Below are 25,008 nucleotides of genomic sequence, written 5' to 3' on the forward strand. Positions count from 1 at the left end.
GGTTATGAAACCATTTAGAGCTTAATGTCTTGCTTTTCAGTTTAGGCAAACCAATTTTACCAGAACTAAAGCTAAGAAGTTTCTTCCTCCTAGCTATTCAACCCAGTTATTGTACACACACAACAATACTGCTTATCTCATCTATTGTTTAATGTTTCCTTCTTGATTTCTTTTGACCTCTGTAAGCACACCATAATCAGTTATAAACTCAAGGTGCATACTGTCTGTTCAGAGAGGACACACCCCATCAAAGATAATCAAAATTAAATCAATAAAGGAATACCTCTACCAAATCACACTGCCCTTCTCGAATACTCTCGTCTTACCTCAAAATGCATTAAGATGACCAGAACTCATTATTTAGCTGACTTATGGACTGCATCTACTCCAGAAGGTTAAGAGCAAGTTTGTAAATACCAGCATATACCAGACTGATGCTTGCCCCAGGCTGTGTTTCATTTCACATGGTGGTAGTTCCTCTTTGATTGGGCAGTACAATGCGTGCTCTGTTCAGCCAATGTGTTCTGTTTTTCTAGAGATAGCTATGTCTCAAATAATTTAGGGGTGGGAGGGCAACAGCTGAAATCCAGATGAGTACTTTGATAACAAAGAAAGATTGTTACAGGCTAAATGAGACTGATCCTTCCTAGAAAGAACTACAAACAAGTAAGTACTGCATGGTTAAATGTTAGATTCAATTAGGATTCAAATGAGGATTTCTGCACAGGTCATAAATTTGCAGTGGAAATTCTGCAATGGAAACATTCTACATAGTAGCTGAGCAGATGTGAAACACCTGCCTAAGAGTTCTTTTATGCCCCTTCTAAGAAAAGTAGTTCCTGGTTTAAGGGCTGGTTAAAAGGTTATGCCAGCTTTATGAAAGGCTGTGAACAGGAAGATGGGGGGAAACAATTTCCCCCTTCTATAGTGCAGCCACTAGCTTGTCACAGCCTGCAGCCTCTATCTCCACTTCACTTTGGGAAGTCCAGACGAGTTTCATCAACACACATTTCCCTGAACTGCCTCCTTCTGACACTGACAACAACCCTGAATATGCAGGCATCTGAGAGGGGTGCATGTCTGACCTGGAACAGATGCAAACCCGCACATGATGTCTTTCAAGGGAGAGGCACATGTGTTTGGGGATGATGTACCTGAAGGATGTAGTCTAAGGCTGCAACCAGAGAGTAGAGAGTAAGCTTCCCTCATGATTTCTTGTCAGTCTGGGCATAACAGTCAAAGTTAAAAGAGCTAATTAGGCATGCCTTTTCCCCCCAGATAAGAAGAGCTTTCAGTTTAGGAACCAAGAGTTCCCAGGCAGCAGAAAACTATGATGTTTCTTGAAGATCAGTACCTAAATAAAGATGAAGAGGGGGGTAGAAAGTATGTGTGTTGTTCTTAAAACAATATAAGATGTAGCTACACAAACCCAACACCAGAGTCAGAACATTAAACTTCAGTCTCCCAAATCACAGGTCTCTGATGCACAATGAAAGTGATATATCAATTGCAAGTTCTCTTCACTAGGCTTCCAGAGTCAAGAAGGCATTTTTGTCCCACACACTTCAGCAGACCTCCTTTCCAGCTGCCAGTGAACAGTGGTGGGACCAGGTACTTGACCAGTCTCTGTGGGAAGTGCCTTCTCCTATGTACTTGCTACACTGGACGTGGAAAACCTGAGCTTTCTGCTACGTTCACCACGAAATAGGGAGGAGCCTTTTTCCCTCTGGTTTGCTACCATCTTGTCCCATGAACCTTTTTTCTCAGCAGACCTATGTGTAGGGGATGGCTGGAACCCAGCACCTTTTTGTCACTTGACATTTTGGGAACACCCCCCATCAAGAACTTCCTTCCACAGGGAGCTGCTCACGCACTCTAGAAGTAAGCCAGTGTCTTTTCTTCCTAGACCACATCAGCTAACAGGAAAGTGTAAGCATTTGTCCTCAGCTGCTGTCCTTTTCATGGGGCCCCTTCATTCCCTGACAACCAAAATCTGTATGCTAACAAGCCACAGCCCCTGCCGAGAGACAGGGTTTATGAGCACAGGCTCAGTCCTGTTGTAACATGGCAATGTATCATCAAGCCAGCTCAGGATGTGGGCACAGCTTACTCAAGCTCTAGCCAAAGATCTTTTAGATAGAATGTTCAAATTGCTGTGTAAAAATTACAGTTCCTCCCGTCTTTGAGTCTGCAACGGCCAGTCCAGTATCTGTGCCTTCAACCAACCCACCCATCCACCCATAAAGTAAGGAACACACCATTAGCAACCATCCAGAAGAAATTTGGCTCAAATAACTTCCCTAATGACAAGCAAGATCTTTTTGAGCAGAGGTTGACATAGACTTGAGCACACCTGCCTTCATAAGTGTACCATCTTTTTCCATCTGTGCCCCTTAGCCTTCTTCCAACTCACAACATGCTCCTGCCATTCTGTGCAACACAAATTCGGTCCTGGAGTACAACCACTTTGTGCCTTGAATGAAGCAGAGATGTCAGAAAATGTGAAAAAAAAGAAAACTGACCAATGATAGATTACAAACTTATTCAGAAAGTAGTCAAATTAACCTTTCCTGTCCTAAGGAGTACATGCCCTTGCTTGGAACAATTTAATTTGTCCCATATGCCAGACAGAAACAGCAAACACAGGTGTAAAAATAGGTGAAGTTATGCATTCTAAGGTAAGGCTTTGAAAATCCATCAGTAGAGCATGAATTTGATGGAGCTTCAATTCTTATTTATTATTTATTTTCTTTCTCCAAGTATGTGGCTGCAACATTTCTGTGGAGACAAATACATCTTTATTTTAGTTACTGGAGTCCTCTCAAAAACGCGCCTATAAATCCTCTGGGAGTGAGGAGGAGTCAGAGTGGAAAGACTGATGAGTCTGCAGCAGCTCGCCTGGTTCAAGTGCCATAACTGTTCCTTTGTGGCCACAGCCCTTGCTGTGTGTCACCAAGCCTTAAATACACACAATTTGAAGTGTCATAGCCAATGTAGTGGACCCTGGTGAGTAGTTAAAGACAAAGGAGAAAGAGCAGCATGGAAATAGGATGTGAAGAGACTCGCTTTTAAAACAAGAGAATAGGAGGTGGTGTTGAACGCTGCGCCTGATGCCTTGCATATTCTGCTGACCTCGAGGAGATAAAAGGATTTAGTAACACAGCCTTTACAGGTTTACCTAGTTGTGTACTCTGAATGAAGTACTGACAGCATTTGGAGGCTCTCCTTGCTCCCTGTTATTTGTGTGTGTGTGTACTCAAGACCAGAATATTTTCCATCAACGCAATTTCCAGCTGACCTATCCTGAGGCCAAATGGAAACAATACAAAGAGATAATAGACTAGGAGGCTTTGAAGAGAACAATAGCACAATCTTGGGATGAACTAGAATTTGTGAAACATAATAATCTTGGGAGGGGGGAGGGGGGAGAGAAAGGCACTTCTGCAAACAGAAACCTTTTCCCACAGCTTGTTTAGCAATGAGTACAGAAGGAAAACGTGCCTGACTGTTTTGATTTAACATTTGCTGGCTATAAGCAGTGATTTTGAAAGAACATAGGTCAAAATAATTCTTCTTAAAACGTGACAGAAGGTCTAAAAGCCAAGTTCTCCTCTGGGCAAGGCTGATACCAGTTTGATCAAGAACAGAGTGTGCGTTGATTACATTTGGCACCTGCCACAATCCAATGGTGGATAATTTGGCAAAAAAACAGTGGATCTGGATGTGCTGATCCCTCTTTTCTATGTATCCACAGCTTTGTTGGCTGCTGCTCTGTGTGCTCTGGGGTTAACTGGGGTTTGTCCCTCTAAGTGCCTAATACAATATGAAATCAATCTTCCTCTTCCAGTCCCCCATAACCTTAAAATCCTGGTCCCTGGCTTTGGTTGTTAGCTGAAGTTAAGTAGATGTTGTTAGTTATTGTGATGTTGTTAAAGTTGTTAGTTGGTTTTGCAGAGTTAGCTAGAGTTGTCCCTACACTTGCTATCTCTTCTTTTCCCTTCTTTCTCTAGCTCTATCATTCATACCACTACAGACACCATCCCTGAGGCAGCAATGGTGAAGCATGGGGTGGATGCAAAAGGCTGTTTTCCTGGAACATGCAACCACCGACTGGCACCACCAACATGGTGACAGAACAAGGTGGACTGCAAGACCAGAGGCCTCCTGTTCTTCTGAGAAGCCCAACCCAACAAATGAAGAGAAACCACCAACCTCAGACAGAACACTTCCCCACCAAGCCAGAAAATGAACCATGACACCACTGGTTGATGGTGGCAACCATCAAAACTAACTTTTTCTTCCTCTCTTTCCTCCTTTACTATACCTCCAACTTTCCCCTTTATTAAAGTGCCTTTCTTAACCAAATACTCAGTTCTGTCTTGGTTTCATATGGGGGACCCTTAAAAGAACCTACTTTCCTGTGACAGCAGGTTGAGCCAGCAGAACAAGAGTATTGAAAAGTAGACATGCAGGGTCCTAAAAGCTCAACTTGCAACAGGCCTTCAATTACGGGTTGTAATCCATTTCTTTTCTCTAGAGGGATCAGGTACTGTCTTACACACTCCAACTGGCTTTCTCCCTTTAACTCAGCCTTCCAGGCTTCACCTCCCCTTGTGTATCTGCACCCCTCAATGCTTCCTTTGGGAATGTCTTTTGGTCCCTTTCCTCTTTTAACGACAATTTGTTTTCCTCTAATTGCTCCTGCAGGGTCCTTATCACTAGTTGCTTACTTTCCAAATTGTCCCTTCAAGGTCTCTACCACTGTTTGCAGGGAGCCTATCATGACATTAGTTTGACAAAACTGTTGTTCTCTGTCTTCCATTGCTGCTGCTAGAATCACTCTCAATATACCCCACAAATTATAGCTTTTCCTTTTCCTGATTTGACCCTCCCCTCTTTCTGCAAAACCCTTTAGCCTCCTTCTGTAACACCCACATCCTATCCACCCCTCTGGGTTGAAAACATTGGATTTTTGCCCAGTCTTGTCCCTGGACTGAAGGATGGGATAGGTGCACTTCCAAAAGATGATGCAATGTATCTGTCCCATCATCTGCCTTCTGGGTAGCCATGGTTTCTAATAGGAGCAAATTCATACCTCTTTATCCACAGGAAACCACACCTTAATTAGACTGTTTCACACCTTAATAAAGCACAGGTCACATTGTAGTATCCATTAATCCCCTTTTTGCCTTCAGGAGGCCACCCCTTAATGAGGCACCTTTTACTCCAGCACCATATCTCTCCTGGGGGGCCACACCTTAGCACCCACTGCCCCCCTTTTCACCCCTGAGGAGGTTACACCTAAATTAGGCACTTTCTGTTTAGCAAGAATCCTGCCCATGATGACAATTAGAAACATCAGGATCCAATGGTGGATAATTTAGTAGAAGTTAAACCCCCTTGCTTTCCAGCTTGTCCTCAAATATTAGAGGGGCTGGGGGCAGATGGCCTTAACTCCTGAGTGCTGTCTGATCGGATCTCTAAGTCTGACTTAGCATTCTTGGGAACAGAATTGAGACTCAAATAGAGCCAAGTGCCAAACCACTTTATTTAACAGGCAACAGGAATAAATGCCATGGTGATCTGATCTGTAGGGAGAGAATGATGCAAATGGGAGCAGTGAGCTGGGGTGGCAGGCAGCTCTCAGGGATGGCAACAGCTAGCAGAGATCCCTAGCAGTAACAGTTGTCCGTAATTCTAGCAGATTCCAACAGCAACTCAGCTCAGCAGTCCTCAACAGAGTTCTTGTAGCAGCCCTAGTCCAGCAGATCACTTAACAGCCCTCTCACTGCAGCAGATTCTAGCAGCCTCCAGCACAGGTCTTCTAGCAGTTTGTTCCTTCGTAGTCGATTCCCTTCTCCACCACACTGCAACATCTTTCATAGCTTCACACTGCTATTAGAAATAGCCACCTGCCCTGGTTCGGCAGTGGAACACATACAGGGTGCAGTCTCCAGGGTTCTAAAGTCTACCCTGTCACCATGGAGTCTCCAGGGTCCCAAAGACCCTCAGTCAACCCCAGGGGGCTAAAGCCAGGTTCCCCGTGTGTCAAGCGATTCTCCCAACAATGAGGAGCCACATTTATCGTAATTTTTGGTCCCTTACAGCACCTCAGGCAAGAAACAATCCATGAATGAATGGTTGATCTGCAAACAGCAACAGCTTGTTCCAAGAGGAAATGTGCCTTTATTATCAGTACAGACTGACTCCACATTAAATAAATCATTAGTATTACAACTGAAATATTACTCCATTACAGATGCATGCAACCTTTCCACCTTGTTTGGTTTATTTGTTCTGATGTCTTTTTCCAACTTGTTAAGTATCTCTCCAAGGATCTACAAACTAGCAGCTAGAGGCAAAACAAAAATATCCTAACAATTACACATATTATACAGGAATCCATCCAAGTCACAATAAAATGACACTTATGAAACACAAAAGCTCTTTCACTAATTGGCTTAAGTTGTCTTTCAGTCTTTGCCTTCCGTTGCATTACCTAAAAAATTCAGCCATACAAAGCATCTGTGAAGAAAGTTAACCTTTGTAGATGGGAACCAAATCTAAGCCCAGGTTATCCAGGAAAGTAAACATTCAGGAGCCTAGCAAGTGCTGCCATGACTCCTGGAACAAGTCATGCACAGCTTTCAGTACACTGAATCCTAACAGGAGGTCACTTGGTGTCCCTTAAAAAAACCATTTATGACACACAGCTTCTCCGGTATCTCTCATAAGATCCTCTCAGGTGACTTCTCTGACACCTTTTCAGAGGTGCCAGAGACTTTCCTCTACTTCTCTGTTCAGCATAGTTAAAATCAACCCAAAAGTTATTAGCAGGGAGATAAAGCCTGATGCGAAAAGCCTAGGTCACACTGCTTCAGAAGCCTAGGTTAAAAGCGCTATAATGGAGGCTGTGTGCAAGGTTTCTCAGCATGGTTGATTACACTTATACTAAATGTACAACAAGGAGAAAAAGATAGAAATATTTCCAAGATTAAAAACACTCCTGGAGAGCTCTGCAATCAGAGCAGCTTTTGAGGGTTTGCTGCTCGTATGTGCTTTGCATCACTTCTCATCCAAAATATGAATGAAAAGAGAGACACTGGGAAAAGGAAGAGATTCCCAGCAGAGAGAAAAATCTGGGCCTGATGCTGATATCCAGTTGTTGAGGCCTCCTGAAAGCAACTGAAATCCAATGTACTCCCTTTGTCTGGAACAGAGAGGTCATGCTCTTTGATGTTTTACTTGCCTCTTCCAAGTCCACCAGATTGTGTCAACTTTATCTAGATGAAGCTTGAGCCAGTTCACCATTAACTAGGTGCTGGAAAGATACATGGGCTATCCTTCCACTGCACCACTTGTGTTTGCATAATAGACTTCAAGGCTTTTATGCACTTTTCTACTGGTCTTGTATCCACGTGAAGATACTCAAACTGCCACAGAATCATAGAATTTATAGGGTTGGAAAGGACCTCAAAGATCATTTACTTCCAACACCCCTGCCATGGGCAGGGATCCCTCACACGGTATCAAGTTGCCCAGAGCCACATCCAGCCTGGCCTTAAAAACCTCCAGGGATGAGGCTTCTACCACCTCCCTGGGCAACCTGTTTCAGCATCTCACCACCCTCATGGGGAAGAACTTCTTCCTAACATCCAATCTGAATCTACCCGTTTCTATATTTTTTTTCCATTCCCCTGAGTCCTATCATTACCTAACACACTAAGAAGTCCCTCCCCAGCTTTCTTGTAGCCCCCCTTAAGGTACTGGAGGGCCACAGTTAGGTCTTCTCAGAGCTTTCTCTTCTCCAGACTCACTGTCTGTACTGCCTTTAAGGAATCAGTAGGATAGGCAGACAAGTTACTTTCAAGAACTTACTAAGACCAACAAACTCCCAAACACAACTTCGCTCATTTCTACCATGGTGTCCTGGAGAGCCCTTTGTTAGTCAACATATTAAAGTTGACTAACAGATGAAATAAAAGGAGCAGAAGCCTTATCTTCATTTATTCCCAGGAGAAATCAGATGATCTGGTATCATCAGTGACATATCTGCTTTGCCCAGCTGAGAAGGATTTAGGAAATTCAGAGGATTTGAGAAGCATCCCAATTGCATCTGCTGTTATTTTGATGACCTACTTCCTATTACCAAGCAATTTCCTATTACATGGGTCAAAACAAAGAGGAACTTTCTGTGTGTCAAGAGCAAGGGATGCAGTTCTAATGTTTTTACTTTTTTTTTTTTTTTTTTCATCTAGAATAAATCTCATAGATGTTTCTCCTTCACGAGCAACAGAAAGGAGATAACAGCTCACTTCAGCCATCCCCAGGCATTCCCACATGAACAATCAGGCACTACAAGCAGAAGGTTAAAAGCAAGTGGAGAAAGGCCAATCCAACTTGTCAGAGGCATGCAAACAAAACTAGCATAGATAGCTACAGAACATCTTGAATACTTAAGCATTCTTCTTACATTGATATCTAATGTATATAACAGACAGCTGTGGAAGGAAGTGATCTGTCCTCTGACAAATGAGCAAGTAGAACTAGAGTCAGAAGCGAGGGAAATAGCAAAAATGTTAAGACAGTCATCTTGCATCTGTCTGCACTACCAGAAGGAGAGATTGTTAACCTACGTTAAGTGTCAGCTGTGCAACAAGGCTGGAAGGACAAGCAATGAGAAAGAATCTACCCACCAGTTCAAACCAGTGTTCCAGGCTACAATATTTCACATTTACAAATATTTGGGTAAGTTGCACAGCACAGCTGAGCAGACACAGCACTCCCTCTACTTTGAAAATATCTAGGATAAAGCAATAAAAAGGGAGGTCTTCAAAGGGTGGTCAATACTCCCGCCATAGTACAAGCCTCCAGGGTCACAGATTCCAGACATTCACTTCTGATGGAACTTCCAAAGCAGGGAAGTTAGTTTCATTCTCCTGTGTTAATTGTGAAAAAACTGCTATAAAGTACATCCCTGCAACTGTCTCTTGCTTTTAAGGAGAAAAGGTCATGGAGGCTGGTCCACTGCATATTGTGACTTAATTTTAAGCTCAGCCCAGGCTAAAGAGCAGGAGAAACACTGTTTCCTTCTTGGCAGCTGTAACACAGTTGTTTCTTCTCTCCTTCATTCGCATCTTGCTAGTTTGAATAACTCACAGAGATGAAGGTTCCTTGTGGAACCATTTTATGCTTTTCATCCATCCCACCATTCTCACAGAGAAACTGGGGTGGAGAAAGAAGGCAACACCTGGATTCTTTAGCTCCCAAAGCCCTGACAACTCAGCCTGCTCACTTCATTGGCCCAGTACACATCAAAACAGAACACCTTTCAGCAGCACTGCCTCATACACCACAGACAGGACTGCAGCCTGCCGACAATCCAATCATGGGCACTAACAGTCCATTTAGGGTCAGGCACCCCACCAGCAGCAAGCCAAAAGAGGCTGAACAACAGCAGAGACACAAACTACTCTGCAGTAGGGCCAGACCCAGAATGTTCCAAAGAATACCTTAGGGAGCAGCTTAAGCAGGAGTTAGCACTGACATTTCTTTGTAGCTTTTGACTTTGGTGAGGGTGGGGTTGTGACCATTAGATCAGTACCCCTCCCGTGCACGACACGGAACACAGAAGCTGGGAGGGGAGGTGATGAAGGTGGGAACAGGAATGCTTTTGCATTGTATGGGAAGGTGGGCTTAACATTTACACTTTAGAGGGATTTAACTAGTTGGATGCAAAGCCAAGAGGCCACACTGGGTGGAGTGCTAAGTATACAAACTCAACCTGTAGACAAATGTCTTGCCTGATCTGGTAATTCTGAGCTGCAGAATATTCCTAGTCCCACGTGGAGCTCTGTGCAGAAGAGCCTCTGCTAAACCATCAAATTCTGAGCAGACAGGAAGACTCAGCAGCACACAGTTCTTAAACGAGAAAGCTTGCTTTCAAACAGAGCAATGTGGTTACCTCAACATACTTGGCATGAGAAGGAACTGGAGTTGAAGGCGTTTGGTGGTTTTGAAGAAACACATAAGGCCTTATTTCACTAAATACCTTTAGTTTTCTTTTTTTTTTTTTTCCACAGCATTTTTTTTCCCCCTTTTGGGGGTGTTATGACTGGAATGTACAGATTTCATGAGTTTGTTTTCTTCACTTTTCTATTCCCCTGGACTTCCTCCCTCAGCTGCTTTCTCCACCAGACAACTTTGCTGGACAATTTTTGTTGTGTATTTCTTGTTTTCTATGTTGGTATGCATGCTCCCTTCAAGATCCATACTTACACATATTAAGACAATTAAATCTATTTATCTTTCACCCTTGCAGTCACATGCTGCTTGGTGTACTTAGATATGTGGATCAGAGAGCGGCTCACCCATGCTGGAACTGGATCTCCGTGAAAAAAACAATAATAGTGAAGCTTAAGATCAATGAAGACAGGACACTTAGCCAGAGCCAAAAGTTCTAGCCCTTCCATTCTCTTCTAGCATAGAAAGCAGACATAAAAGAACAATAATAAGTAAACTGAACATGTTGGCTGCTTTGGTACACGTGTTCTATCCTTGTTTGCCTGGCTTGCTCTTCTCTGTCATGTAAGCAATATCAGAGGTGGTCAGATCCTTTTTACTTGAAAATTGATTATCTATGTACCTGAGTGTTGATTTGATTGTCTTTATGGCCCAAGAGCAGCAGGTTTATCTCTTTTTGTTCCCTGAAGAATCTAAATATTAATAGGTTGGGTCTACACAAAGCCCTAGCATTTTTAAATGCCCACACTGAAGCTTCCTTTTCTGAGGCTACCATGAAGTTTGAACACTATACCAAGCCAACTGTTTCCATATCCAAGCATCCCACTCTATTCTTATGTTTATACCACTTGCCCTGCTTATTGTAAGTTTATCCTGGCTGATATCCCAGAATATCTTTTGCCTCTGGCAGAGTAATTGCATGAGTCTAAAATACCGTCGCCACAGAACTTAGCTACAGTATATGCTGCTCCCAATATACCCACGGGGCTGGAAGCCTGTGGGACAGAAGTGATAGTTCCTGAAGAGTTAATTCTCTTTCATGTTCCAGAAATCACATGGTTTAGAACAGTCTCTCCAAGTTAAGGGTTTAAGATTATTTTAAACCTCAAGGGGGGGGGGGGGAAGAAGGTTTAGTTTTCATCAACTGAGAAATAATAGAACAAGGGTAAAGGGGGATGGTCTTTTGTCAGCAAGGAAACAAAGGAACCTTTAAGCCAAGAAGATATTTTCACAAGTTTTGATAGGAGTGTTGTTCTTTTTTGGTTGGTTGGTTGATTGGGGTTCTTTTGTTTGTTTGTTTTCTGTGTTTGCTTTTAAAATTCAATACCTAGTCTTCTGCTGAAGAGAAGGGGAAATGGAAAATTTTAAGCTGCTCTCCTAAAATATTTGATCCACTTACACTAAACTTTTCTTAACTGTGCCCGTAAAATGCTAACAAAGAGTGAATGTTACCAGCCAAATTCCAGTCAATGACACAGCAGAGACTAAAACCTCAGGTTAGTGACCTTTCTTGGGTGCCATGAAAAAAATCCAGTCCTCTTTCCAAAATCAGAGGGTGGGGGTTCTGATAGACAACACAGGCATGCTGGCAGACAGCATTTAAGAACTGGACATTTCAGCCTTTCACAGAGGCATTGCCATCAGTCATTTGCCTCTCTGCAAGCTAGCAGCTGCCAGTTTATTCTGCTTTTGGACCTCACCAGGGTGTGGGACACATCTCATTGCCCAGGTCTGCTCCAGATTTTCTGTTACCACTCTGCTCTGCAGAGGGACCTTGACAGGCTGGATAGATGGGCAGAGTCCAATGGCATCAGATTTAACACATCTAAGTGCTGGGTTCTACACATTGGCCACAACAACTCCATGCAGTGCTACAGGATGGGGTCAGAGTGGCTCGAGAGCAGACAGGCAGAAAGGGACCTGGGGGTACTGATTGACAGCCAGCTGAACATGAGCCAGCAGTGTGGCCAGGTGGCCAAGAAGGCAAATGGCATCCTGGCCTGCATCAAGAATAGAGTGGCCAGCAGGAGGAGTGAAGTCATTGTGCCCCTGTACTCAGCACTGGTCAGGCTACACCCTGAGTACTGTGTCCAGCTCTGGGCTCTCCAGCCACTCCGACCCCATCCTGTAGCACTGCATGGGGCTGTTTGGGTCAAAGTGCAGCACCCGGCACTTGGACTTGTTGAATGTCATCATGTTGGACACTGCCCATCTGTCCAGCCAGTCAAGGTCCCTCTGGAGAGCCCTTCTATCCTCTAGCAGATCAACATCTGCTCCCAACTTGGTGTCATCTGCAAATTTACTCATGATTGACTCAATCCCCTCATCCAGATCATCAGTAAAGCACCTTTAAATAAAACACCTATAGCAGCAGGCACTGGTAGCAGATAATGGGAGGGTAACTTCTTGCAGAATAACTTCTAGAGCCCTCAGGTCTTCTGTCTCAGCTCCACATATTCCTCATATCTTTCTCATTGCAAGACAGCCTGACTCTGTTTCAGCACTGGTTTCCAACTCCACCCATGCCCTAGGGTGGAGTCTGCTCACAACCTCAAGGGTACACAGATATTTAGCCTTCCTTAAATTTAAGGTGAGTCACATCACTTGAAAAATCTAGGCCTCAGCATCTCAGGTCCTTGTTTGCAACTTGGACCTTTGGACATACTAGCTTTTCTGACACTCCTCCACGTTCACAAGTTCCTCTACCTAACATGCTCAACCTCTTTCTAGACCTGTATTATGTGCTTGTGTAGCCCTACCTTCAGCTCTGCAAGACATTCTCAAATTCTGCCCTTTCTCCTACCAGGCTGCTATATGAAAGTGCATCTTTCACAGAGAAAAAGGCTTCCATTTTGGGCTCCCAGCGGCCACAGTTTGAACTGGTGTCACTACACCAGAGCTGGATTGCTGACTGCTCTTTACACCCCTCATAGTCTCCATTAACAGACCTCCAAGTTAATTCTCACGTGCACACAGACACACTTTCTGATGTTTAAAGGAAAACACTTTAACAGCAGATTAATTGCATTGAAAGATTAAAAAAACCTGCTCTGCTTCAGCAGAAATCCTTAATTAGAAATAAAGAGGAACTTACTATTAAAAAAAAAAAAAAAAAAAAAGTTTAAATGAAGATCAGTGATTGCCACACTGCTTAGCAGCAAAGATCCTGACCAAATGTGACTGAACTCTGTCCAGAAGGGTATTGATTATAACCTCTGGCTAGTCACTGATGAAATTAAAGAGGTTGGATTCTACACTCAATTACGCCACAAGTTTTGGTGAAATCATTTTGAATTTGTACTGCTGTCACCCCACAGCATACATCCCAAGCCTGTAATTCTCCCCCCTCCCCAGTTTAGCTCCTCTCATGTACTTCATGGCTGAATCTCCACTGCTGAATGAAAAAGGGTGATTCTTCAAATACATCTTCAGGAAAATTATAAGAAAGCAATAAACTGTGCAGTAAGTCAGAAGCACAAGTTTCATGATGTGTCAGAAAAGCAAATTTTATGCCCATCTTGAGGAGAAAGAAAAGAAAAGAAAATGAACAGAGAAAATAATTCCATCAGTTGGCAGAAATCCAGAGGCCAGATCTATGTTCATACCCAAATTCAGAATTGCAAGTACCAATGAAGAGTCCAGCATTGCTGTCTGGACTGAGCTGAGCACACATGCAGGAGGGGAAATGGAGTTAACAAAACAACTTGCACACAAAACCTAACAACCCTTTTTCTTATTTTACTCATCTACATGAGCAACACAGCTGAGGAGAGTAATTCAACAATCTGTGTAATTTTATCTTTCCTGTGTTGTTCTTTGGATATTATGTGTCATCCCTGTTTGCACAATAGCCAAATGTCTGATCCCACTTTCTTTGCCAGCCATACAGACCATAAATCAGAGAGCACAGATCATAAATCGTGTGCCACTGAATCAAACTAAAATACCCAGGCAAAGACTCCGCTTGTTAGGGGCTGCAGCACTTCAAGGGGCCTGGGAGCAGCTGGGCTATCCCCTGAATACATGGGGATAGGAACAGTTCTTCTCAGCACAAAACATCCCCTAGTAGGGTGACTTGGACAAGCTGTTTGAAGGGCAGCTGGGGTGCAACTCAGCCTGCTCCTTCTCCTTGGCCCATTTCAAGCCCTTATCTATTCCCATGCCATGTACATAAACTGGACAATGCAACTTTTCCACCATGCCACTGTAATCCAGTTTGTAAATACTGTGAGTGAGGGAAAATAAGTCTGTCAAACATTCAGACTTCTGTGGCTGACAACTTTTACTTTCAGTGACATGAAAGTTTCTTTCAATTTTCCTCTAAGCCTGTATTTACAAGAAGGCAACCAGTTATCACACAGCCCAGCTCTGCTCAGCGAGTCTCTCCAGAAACATCCTTCTGAAGTTGTAACACAGCCCTGAGTGTACCACAGCTGCTCACAACATCCATCTCTCCAGGCTGCTTATATGAACACTCCTCAACCCAGGAAGAAATGAGCCAAATTAAACACCAGATCTTTACAAGTCCTTCCCTTTCCAGCCCTCCTTCTGCAAGGCATGATGGAGTACCTGCACAGATGTGTCACAGCTGAAAAGAACCATGAAAAATACAGGGATAAAACACATATGCATGGATCATCAGGAACGGGCTCAGCATCCAGCCTGCATCCCTTCTCACAGCAATACATCTCTGGATGTGGGTGGAGTGGGGAACATGCTTGCGCTTTAGGGAAGAGCAAGCTTGGAGTGACTCAGTGTTGTTTTTGGCTCTCTGCTTTCAGAGACATGAGGAGGAGAAGCTAAAAACATCCCCAGTGAGCTGAGAAAGTTTTCACTGGAGGTCTTTTTCAGAGCCTGATATCTGTTGTCCTGAGTAGTGCTGAAATATATGGAAGAGGATCCCTTAGAGAAGGTCTTAGATGACACTGAATGGTAGGGAAACAGGAATGACAAAAAGCTGAAGGCATGGTGAGAACACTGTGGTAGTGCAATTTTCTCCACAGATATCATACCAAGCAGTGGGCTGCACCACTCTAATGCACCCTAGGTGCTGTTCATGCATACACATCCTTCTACTTCCACAATGATCTCAAGAGAGAGGCACAACTATCCCAGCATGCCATGGTAACAATTATTCCCACTATTCCACTTTGCTCCTCTCCAGATCCTGCCTTAAGTAATGCAGGGAAATTTTACCTACAGAGAAGATGCAATTGCTGAGTAGTGCCTGTATATGCACATATCCCCAACCATGCTGCTGGGAATATATCCTACATAACCCAGAATTTCTGATGTCCTGCTCCATCTGCTCTGAGACATACAGAAGAAAATTAGAAGCGACACAATATAAGGTAAAACATGCCAAATTCCCAGCTGCTGGGGCCCCACTGAAACCTGGTGAGTTATGCAACAGCAGAACAGGCACAAAATTGAATGTAAACATTATTTCCATAAATGAAGGCAAGATTTTATTCCCAGTCATCTTTAGTGGTACCCACAAGCCAGAAAAATCTGCATTTGTATCTGATTCCTTTCCCCTCCACCCCTCAAGCTTGATAGAGTCCGGAACTCTGAGCTTGGTTCAGTTGTGAACTCACATTAGGAAAGGGCTAAAGTTATCTCATAAGCTGCCAACAGAGGCAATAGGGATACGCATATGTGGTCCACACAAGGTTAATCTTCATTGGTAAGGGAATAAGACTGAGACAAAGGAATGACTCCACTAGGAAAAGATGTTCTGCTGCAGCTGTCATGCAGAGTTTTATATATATGAGCACGCTTGCAGTTAATCAGTACTTTGAGTTTGAAATGGTTGGGACATTGAGGAATTTGTTTGATTTTTTTTTTTTAAGGTTTATTATTTCTTTTCAGAGGCTGAATCAAGCTCCACTCTGCACCCATCTGTCAGTTACGCAAGGGACTCATTTAGAGCTATGACGGTTTTCATTACTGGAAACACAGACCTTCCCTTTGCTGAGGCAAGCTTCAAAACAAGAAGTTGGTTGCTTTGGGACACAGAGACACACGCACACACGTGCACACTTTGTCCAAGAGATTTAGAACCAACATTCAGAGGCTTAGAGCCCAGCTCTTGTTGGACGCTCGAGGGTAAGAAAAAGACTGAGGAACCTATTCTAAATTAGTGGTATAGCTAAAAGAGGCAGACAAAATAGCAAATTTGGCCCTACCTGGACACCCCTCAAAATGTAACCAGCTGTGGAGAAGCAGCCTAGCACAGTTTCAGTGAAGGCCAATGCAGCAGCTGTGATCTTTTGGCTTTTGTGGTAGTTCCATGAAGCACCATACTACCTAGTGACCACTTCTTTACCATGGGGGTAGAGGAGCACTGAAACAGGCTGCTCAGGGAGATAGTTGAGTCCCCATTCCTGGTGATATTCAAGGTGAGGCTTAACAAGGCTCTGAGCAACTTGATCCAGTGGGGGGTATCCCTGCTCACTGTAGGGCCACTGGACCAGATGAACTGTGGAGGTCCCTTCCAACCCAAACTATCCTATGACTCTATGACTTTGAGTTCGCTCAGAACACAGTAAACAAGCTTATCTGGGCAATGCTTTGCCTGACAGACATCTCTTGCAAAGCAGTTTCTCACTGGCAAAACTTTCAGTGCTTTTAGTAAGCTACTCCATTACCTGTTTCACTTTGCCTACCAGAAACTTGTTATGCATTAAATCCCATTCAAGTTTTCAACATGTCTCATGGCAGGAACTGCACAGGTGAAGGTCACCACCATGGCCATGACAAGATGAGGCTCTATTCACTTAAGTACCATCCTGCTAACATGTCAAGGACTCATACCCTTTCTGCATTGGACATCTTGAAAGTGAGTCAGATGCTGACCAATTTGTTTGGTGGAATAGCCAATCATAGAATCAACAAGGTTGGAAAAGACCTCAAAGATCATCAAGTCCAACCTGTCACCCAACACCTCATGCCTACTAGACCATGGCATCAAGTGCCATGTCCAATCCCCTCTTGAACACCTCCCGAGATGGTGACTCCACCACTTCCCTTGGCAGCAATAGCACTGCAAGTCCTTGTGCACAGCTTAACAGTGCCCAGCTTTGTGCATACATCCTGCCCAAACTCTGGTGGGAATTTTGGAAGTCAGAAGAAAATTAAAATCTTGGTTTTCCTCCAAAATCCATCAAGTTGCATATGATGAGCACAGACAGCTGTCACAAGCTGCTGGAGGATTACACATTTGGGTTTTCCTCATATTACATACAGAGACAGCATCTCCAACACATGAAGTTACTGAACTAGGGCCATTCATTTAACCACCAGCAAATTAGCTACACTGAGCTAAAGATGGGGGTTTTTTGTTTGTTTGGGGGTTTTTGTTTTGTTTGTGGTTTGTTTAGGTTTTTTTGGTTGGTTGGGGTATTTTTTGGTGGATTAAGGCTAAATAAAAAAGACTTAAGTGAAAAACTACACCATAAAAAAAGATTAAATAGAAAACTACTGTTTTAACCACAATCCACTGACTATATGGTCCTGAAGTGGAGCTGAGTCAAAACAACATCTGTAGGTTAGTGAGAGAACTGCGGTTTCTAGAGCACCAGTAAGACCCTTCTTACTCTGGAAATAGAAACATAGCATGCCCAAATAACACTACTCTCTATTTCATGATCTCCTTAGAAGTAACACTGGGTAACATCATATATTTCATGCTTACATTCTGCACAACAAAAACTCATTCTGCTTTAAAAGACTGTTTTTCCAGGTAGTAGATAGCTACATCTCAGATAACCCCCAAGAAATAATGGACAGAGAGAATAGGATGGACCAGAGGAACTTGCTCCTGGCTGCAGGATCAGGAGAAAAGGCAGTCAGTGGAAGAGCTGAAAAATGGAGGTAAACTCTTGCCTGTATGGGGTAAACCTCATCACATGCCTGTGTCTACCTTGCTACTCGGTTCCAAGGTTTTAGATGATCTGTGGGTTATAACAAAAGAAACGCAGAGCGAGTACAGTTACTCTGTAACTAATTGCCTCTAGTACTGTGTGAACACTCCAGGATGCACAGAAAAGATGTTTCTTTTCTGCTTATCTTACTTTTGTCAAATTTGGGGTTATCTACTTGCTAGTGGGAGGGAACACCAAGTAGCAGCAACACTACGGGGCCTTCCCACAACAGTATTCTGAAAATGACACTTGTAAACAGTTCCATCAAGCAGAGAACAATAACACAATTTGTCAGAAAGAATCTTAGAAGCCAAGTTACACAGAGAAATTACGGTTAAAATTACATTAATCAAAACCAGTTAGGAAAAGATGAGAGGAAGACTCTGGCAGAACATAGCTGGGATGTTACCAATTAAACTTGTTTTTCTTCCTAAAAGGCAACAGCATTCTTTTTAATTAGCCTCTGTCATTGCAATTCTAACAATAACCCACGGTGCAATTGCTATTTGAGCTACTTAAAAAAAACAAAACACAACACACCAAGCTTGGAGTGTGTGCCCAGTTTCTGTGAAAGACTCCTCCGTGGACAGCCAATGGGGCTAAGTGGAGAGGAATAAACAGTTTAATCTTTCATTTTTGAAGCTAAGTTCCATTACAAGATTTATTCAAATGCAGAGAAGCCATCATGGGAATAGTGAAAAAAAAAAAAAGGTCTATAAGAAATAAATCAAGTAGCTAGGAGTCAGGAACAAGTAGAAGGATATTTCCTTCCAGATTTAGCTTTAGTGTTCTCTGTGGAGCAACATGTTGGCATTTGGGAACCCCCAGAGAGCTCTGCACATACTATTGCATTACATGAGAATAGAATAGAGAATAGACCAGACCAGACCAGCTTGGAGAAGACCTTTGAGATCATTGAGTCCAACCTATCATTCAACATTATCTACTCAACTAAACCATGACACCAAGCGCCCCATCCAGGCTCTTCCTAAACACCTCCAGTGATGGTGACTCCACCGCCTCCCTGGGCAGCCCATTCCAATGGCCAATCACTCTTTCTGGGAAGAACTTCTTCCTAACATCCAGCCTAAGAGCTCGCACCATGCACACACTGGCATTTCTCCTGTTCCTGCTGAAGCCATTGGCACTGAAGAAGTTAATGCCTGGAGGCTGCAATGCTAACCCTATCCTGGCTAATCCTTTGGCATTACTGCACTTTGCAACATAAATGCTCAGCTGAAATGAGATTAGAAAACTTAATGGCATTAATGAGAGGCTGACCTATAAAAACTCCTTAAAACACAGAAACACTGCATTTTTCAGGTTATCTGGGCTAAGGCGTGCAGACCCTCCAGTTTGCTCCACTGATGCAAGTTCAGAACCAGCAGTACAAGACTTCAGACATTCCAATCTAACCAGAAAAATCTGTGACTCTAAAAAAGAATGCTCATTAATAAGTTACAGTTTGTCTCAGATTCCAGACGTCATAGCGCTTTTCCTTCCTCCACCACCAAGGACAGGTCTTCACTTGTACTCCCTGTGATGTGCATCATAGAAGATGGGGAGGACAGGAAAGGTGACAGTTTGATACAAGTTGCACCATGTGTCACGGGAAAAATCTCAAAGACAGATGATAAGATTGCTCCAGAAACATATATTAAAACAATTAAACTTCTGAAATACATCTGTGTTTATTTCTCATTCTTTTTCTATACTATCCTGATTGTGACCTACACTCTCGGCAAAAATATCTTCGTTGGGGGAAAAAAAAAACCAAACCACAACAAACCTGCAACATTTTCAAGTTCCTTATTTTGTGTGGAAATGTGTTACTGCTAATGAGGTTACAGAATCCTTTACAAGAAAACAGAACGCATAGCCAGGGGATCTATCTGCTTCCCTGCTCTTTCAATACTTTTCCTGGAGCAGAAGAAAAGAAGAGAAGGCTTTTACAATCAGCTCTATATTATGAATATTCATAGTGGTGGGCTTTTCCCCAGACACATGAAACAGCCAGTTTGTGTCTGGCTGCTTTTGACTTCCTCCTATTGTTACAGAAGGATGAGAGACAAAGCAAGATCAGGAGATCTGAAATGGTGGAGATTATTTTTGTTTACAAAACCCACATCCCTTCCCTCCAACTGCTGAGGTACTCCCCCCCCACCACCACCCAGTATGAGATAAAAGTAATGCAAGTGCCTCGTCCAATCCCCTCTTGAACACCTCCAGGGATGGCGACTCCACCGCCTCCCTGGGCAGCACATTCCAATGGCTAACAACTCTCTCTGGGAAGAATTTTCTCCTCACCTCAAGCCTAAACTTCCTCTGGCACAGCTTGAGACTGCAATGATACATAAGATATGAGATATCTACCTTCAGGCTGTAGGACGCCAGCCAAACATTAACCACTAACAATTGAGGAGAAAATGTGTCTAAGTAATGATACCATGTAAATATTTAGTAGGGTTTTACACCTTGCTCTGAAGTATCTTATAAGGTATTGGGCTAGATGGACTACGTGGTTTGATCAATTGATGTTCAAGAGAGTGGAAGCACTCATATTTTGCCCTACAAAGGCTTAGCCTGCAACTCATAACGAAGACAACAGCAACCATGCTTTACAGCTTTGCATATTCTAGCCACGTGCAGTTTCCATTAGATGCTAATAGGTATTTTAAAAGCATCTCAGCCTCTCTGCAGAATATAATCTTAAAATAGCACAGCATAAGGCTCGTGGCATGCTGGTAAACACTACACATTGGCAGCCAGTGTAAGAGCACTCCTGACAAAAATAGGACACCTGTTGTCAGCATTCTATCAAACATGACCATTTTAACATTGGAAAAAGTTTGGAATGGCTCCATGAAAACCCATATGACGTCAAATTAGCATCACAGAGCCAGAAACTCAACTAGATTTTCAAAGCATCGTCTGTCGACTAACAGGCATGAAAGATTTCGACAGGCATGTCAGCTTGAAGCCTTTCCTTGCAAAAGGGGCATCTGCTAAAAATAGTATGTGAAAGGATTTGCAACCCAAATGTTGCAAACAGGTATTTCTAGCAAAAACCCCAGTGAATGAAAGGGAATGACTAGAAGTGCTTGGTGAAGCACTCAGAAGAAGGCTCAGAAGACCAGCTACGTCAGAGATCAAAGTCACAACCTCAAGGTTCATGTGGCTAATCTGGGAACTAATGAACAAACAACAGGAACAGAACAGCCAGGATTCCACCGGCTAGGATAGTTCTGCACTTCTGTGCTCTCCTAGAGCATCTTTTTTTGTGTGTTTTCTTGTTTGTACAAGTCAGCTTGATGTTAGCTTGAGAACAACTTCAAACTAAAGCCAATGAAAAGGAATCTGTGAAATGCTGTGGAGAACAGATCCATTTGGCAGAAGCACCTTGTATCAGCTACTGCAGCAAAAGGGCATTTAGAGGAACATAGTTCAGCCAGAGAAAAAATAGCCCGGGTACCACACTTTCTATTCCAAGGAATCCTAGAGACAGCACGGTGTATTTATAAGGCTACGCAGTTAGACATCCCTTGAGGCAAGCATCCAGAGCATTTGCCTTCTCCAATATGTGAATCACTGCAAATTCACCTGAGGCATTACTTCCAGAAAGACCCTGAGAGAGGAAACCAACTGTATTTCAATACTGGTGCGTGTGAAAACACAACCATGTCGTGATCTACCATATATGTAGCGCTGCTCAAGACTGCCAGCGTTCTTTCTAACACCAGTTAGGTTATGACTTCAATCAATAATGCTGGTTCTCACAGGAGCTATGCTCATCTAAGCAGCCGAAGCAGCTCTGATTCCTGGATGTCACAGGGTAACTGTCTTACTGCATTGAACCTGAACTAAGACCCTTGGATAGAACTCAGCTCCCACATGCAGACTCAGCTAGGAAGGTGCAACCTAGGAATGACTTCACTCATCTCCACATTTATGTTGGCAGAGTCAAAGATGAAATCAGTGCCTCTGGAAAAGGCTCAAGAGGAAATACTAAGCAGAAGGGTAAGGCAGATCCATAACACAACAGAAACTGGCATGAAGCACAACATAAAAACCAAGGGAAATTACTTTCTCACACGTTTCTTTCGAGTCCTTTATTATTAATTCTGTATCACTTTAAGGCTCCAACAAAGATCAAGGTCTCATTTCACTAAGCACCATATAGATATACAGGGTGAAATTTAGGTTCCAGAATCAAATTAATTACAGTTTTATTAGTCATATCAGCAAAGGCAGGATTTCCCCCAGAGCAACAGGTCATCCCTGCTCTAAGTTATTTCTTCTATATAGAAAAGTAAGAGCAGTAATGGATGGAACAGGAAAAGAGGAACAGAGAGAGATGAAGTTCAAAATTCACAGAGCAGACCAGCAGCAAGAGATAAGAGAACCAGAACTCTAAACATTGCTTAATGTGCTGCAGTCCCTCATGACAGCAGCAAATTCTGCTAAGTTACATGATATCAGCTACATAAAACACATGGGAAACACCACCTCCCCCAACCCTTGCCCTTAAGCTGGTACTTAATATCACAGTATCGCCAAGGTTGGAAGAGACCTCGAGGATCATTGAGTCCAACCTGTCACCACAAACCTCCTGACTAGACCATGGCACCAAGTGCCATGTCCAATCCTCTCTTGAATACCTCCAGGGATGGTGACTCCACCACCTCCCTGGGCAGCACATTCCAATGGCGAATGACTCTCTCGGTGAAGAACTTTCTCCTCACCTCCAGCCTAAACTTCCCCTGGCACAGTTTGAGACTGTGTCCTCTTGTTCTGGTGCTGGTTGCCTGGGAGAAGAGACCAACCCTTTCCTGGCTACAACCACCCTCCAGGTAGTTGTAGAGAGCAATGAGGTCACCCCTGAGCCTCCTCTTCTCCAGGCTAAACAATGCCGGCTCCCTCAGCCTCTCCTCATATGGCTTGTGCTCAAGGCCTCTCCCCAGCCTTGTTGCCCTTCTCTGGACACATTCAAGTGTCTCAATGTCCTTCTTAAACTGAGGGGCCCAGAACTGGACACAGTACTCAAGGTGCGGCATAACCAATGCAGAGTACAGGGGCACAATAACCTCCCTGCTCCTGCTGGCCACATTATTCCTAATGCAGGCCAGGATGCCATTGGCCTTCTTGGCCACCTGGGTACACTGCTGGCTCATGTTTAGGTGGTTATCGATCAGCAACCCCATTCCCTCTCTGTTTGGCAGCTTTCCAGCCACTCTGACCCCACCTTGTAGCTCTGCATGGGGTTGTTGTGGCCAAAGTGCAGCACCTGGCACTTGGACTTGTTAAATGCCATCCCATTGGACTCTGCCCATCTGTCCAGTCAGTCGAGGTCCCTCTGCAGAGCCCTTCTATCCTCTAACTGACCAACATCTGCTCCTAATTTGGTGTCATCTGCAAATTTGGTGATGTCTGACTCAATCCCCTCATCCAGCTCATCAATGAAGATGTTAAAGAGGTTGGGGCCCAGCACTGATCCCTGGGGGATGCCACTGGTGACTGACCACCAGCTGGATGTGGCACCATTCACCACCACTCTCTGGGCTCGGCCCTCCAGCCAGTTCCTAACCCAGCACAGAGTGTTGCAGTCCAAGCCACGAGCTGACAGCTTAGCCAGCAGTTTGCTGTGGGAGACAGTATCAAAGACCTTGCTGAAGTCCACATCCACAGGCCTTCCCACGTCCACCAGACAGGTCACCTGATCATAGAAGGAGATCAGGTTGGAGAGGCAGGACCTGCCCCTCCTAAATCCATGTTGCCTGAACCCGAGCCCTTGGCCATCCTTCCAGTGCGCAGTTATTGCCGCCAGGATAATCTGCTCCATCACTTTCCCTGGCACTAAGGTCAGGCTGACTGGCCTGGAGTTTTCAGGTTCCTCCATCCAACCCTTCTTGTGGATGGGCACCACATTGGCCAGTTTCCACTCATCTGGGACCTCACCAGTGAGCCAGGACTGGAGGAAAATGATGGAGAGCGATTTGGCCGGCTCATCTGCCAGCTCTCTCAGCCGCTGCTAATCTGCTGAAGATGGTACTAAAGGACAGAGGACACTAGCACTGTGGGAATCTGTCAGCTCTCTGGGTGGAATCTGGTAGCCCTCTGAATAATGAAGGGAGCAGCTACAAGACAAACCTGACAGTGTCCTTAAACTCTGCCATTGAAGAGGCGATTGTAAAGTTCAGATGAGCCTCTGTGGTTACATTTGTCTTGACTTCTCCACATACACAAAGTCCACTTACTACCAAAAATACCCGAGATCCTGATACAGAAATCACAGTGGGTAGCATTCTGTTGGTATGCCAAACAAAGCATCACATTTATAACCCCTGGGGTCATTTCTGGTGCCAGTGTGTATTTTGCGAACTACTTTGGACTTCAGTTCCTTTGCTGTTAGAAGGGCAAGAGACCAGAGCACAATCCTTAATATAAAATCTTACCACAACTTGCCCCTAGTGTGATTTTGCACAGCAGCAGCTCTAAGCTGCTATGAGTAGGCAGCATTTGGACACACAGCCTGTTACAAAAGGCTCCAAGAAGTGTTCAGACAGCTGTCACTTCTTGGGTATTCCACAGAAGCAGAGAGATGGATCCTCCACAGATCAAGATGATTTGTGCAAACTGTGGTAAATGCCTGCACAAAAATATAACGCTTTGCTTTTCTTACAGGCAGTGCTAGCATTGTCAACAGTGACATCTGCCATAATTCTCAAGCCTCTCAAGCACCCCTTCCAACAAGGGTGCCCAGTACTTTATGATTTTTTAATGGTTTGGCAATGAAGGTCCTGATCTGATGTTATTCTGCAATATGCAGCTGCATGGCTGATTTCTGATAAGGCATGGTCTCGGTGCAGGTTCCTGTTGAAGAGACTGGTTGTTGCCACAGCTCCTCAGAAATAAAAATGATTCAATAGTATCAGCTATTCAGCCAGGAGAAGAGTGGGAAAGGTCCTAAGCATAGCTGGCACGTCATTCAGATAAAGAGAAGTCTCTGTGGCATGTTATTACACAAGTAGACTGTCCTTAGCAGTGGGCACACACTGAAAAA

Source organism: Dryobates pubescens, chromosome 1 (assembly GCF_014839835.1).
Source record: "Dryobates pubescens isolate bDryPub1 chromosome 1, bDryPub1.pri, whole genome shotgun sequence".
NCBI lineage: Eukaryota > Metazoa > Chordata > Aves > Piciformes > Picidae > Dryobates > Dryobates pubescens.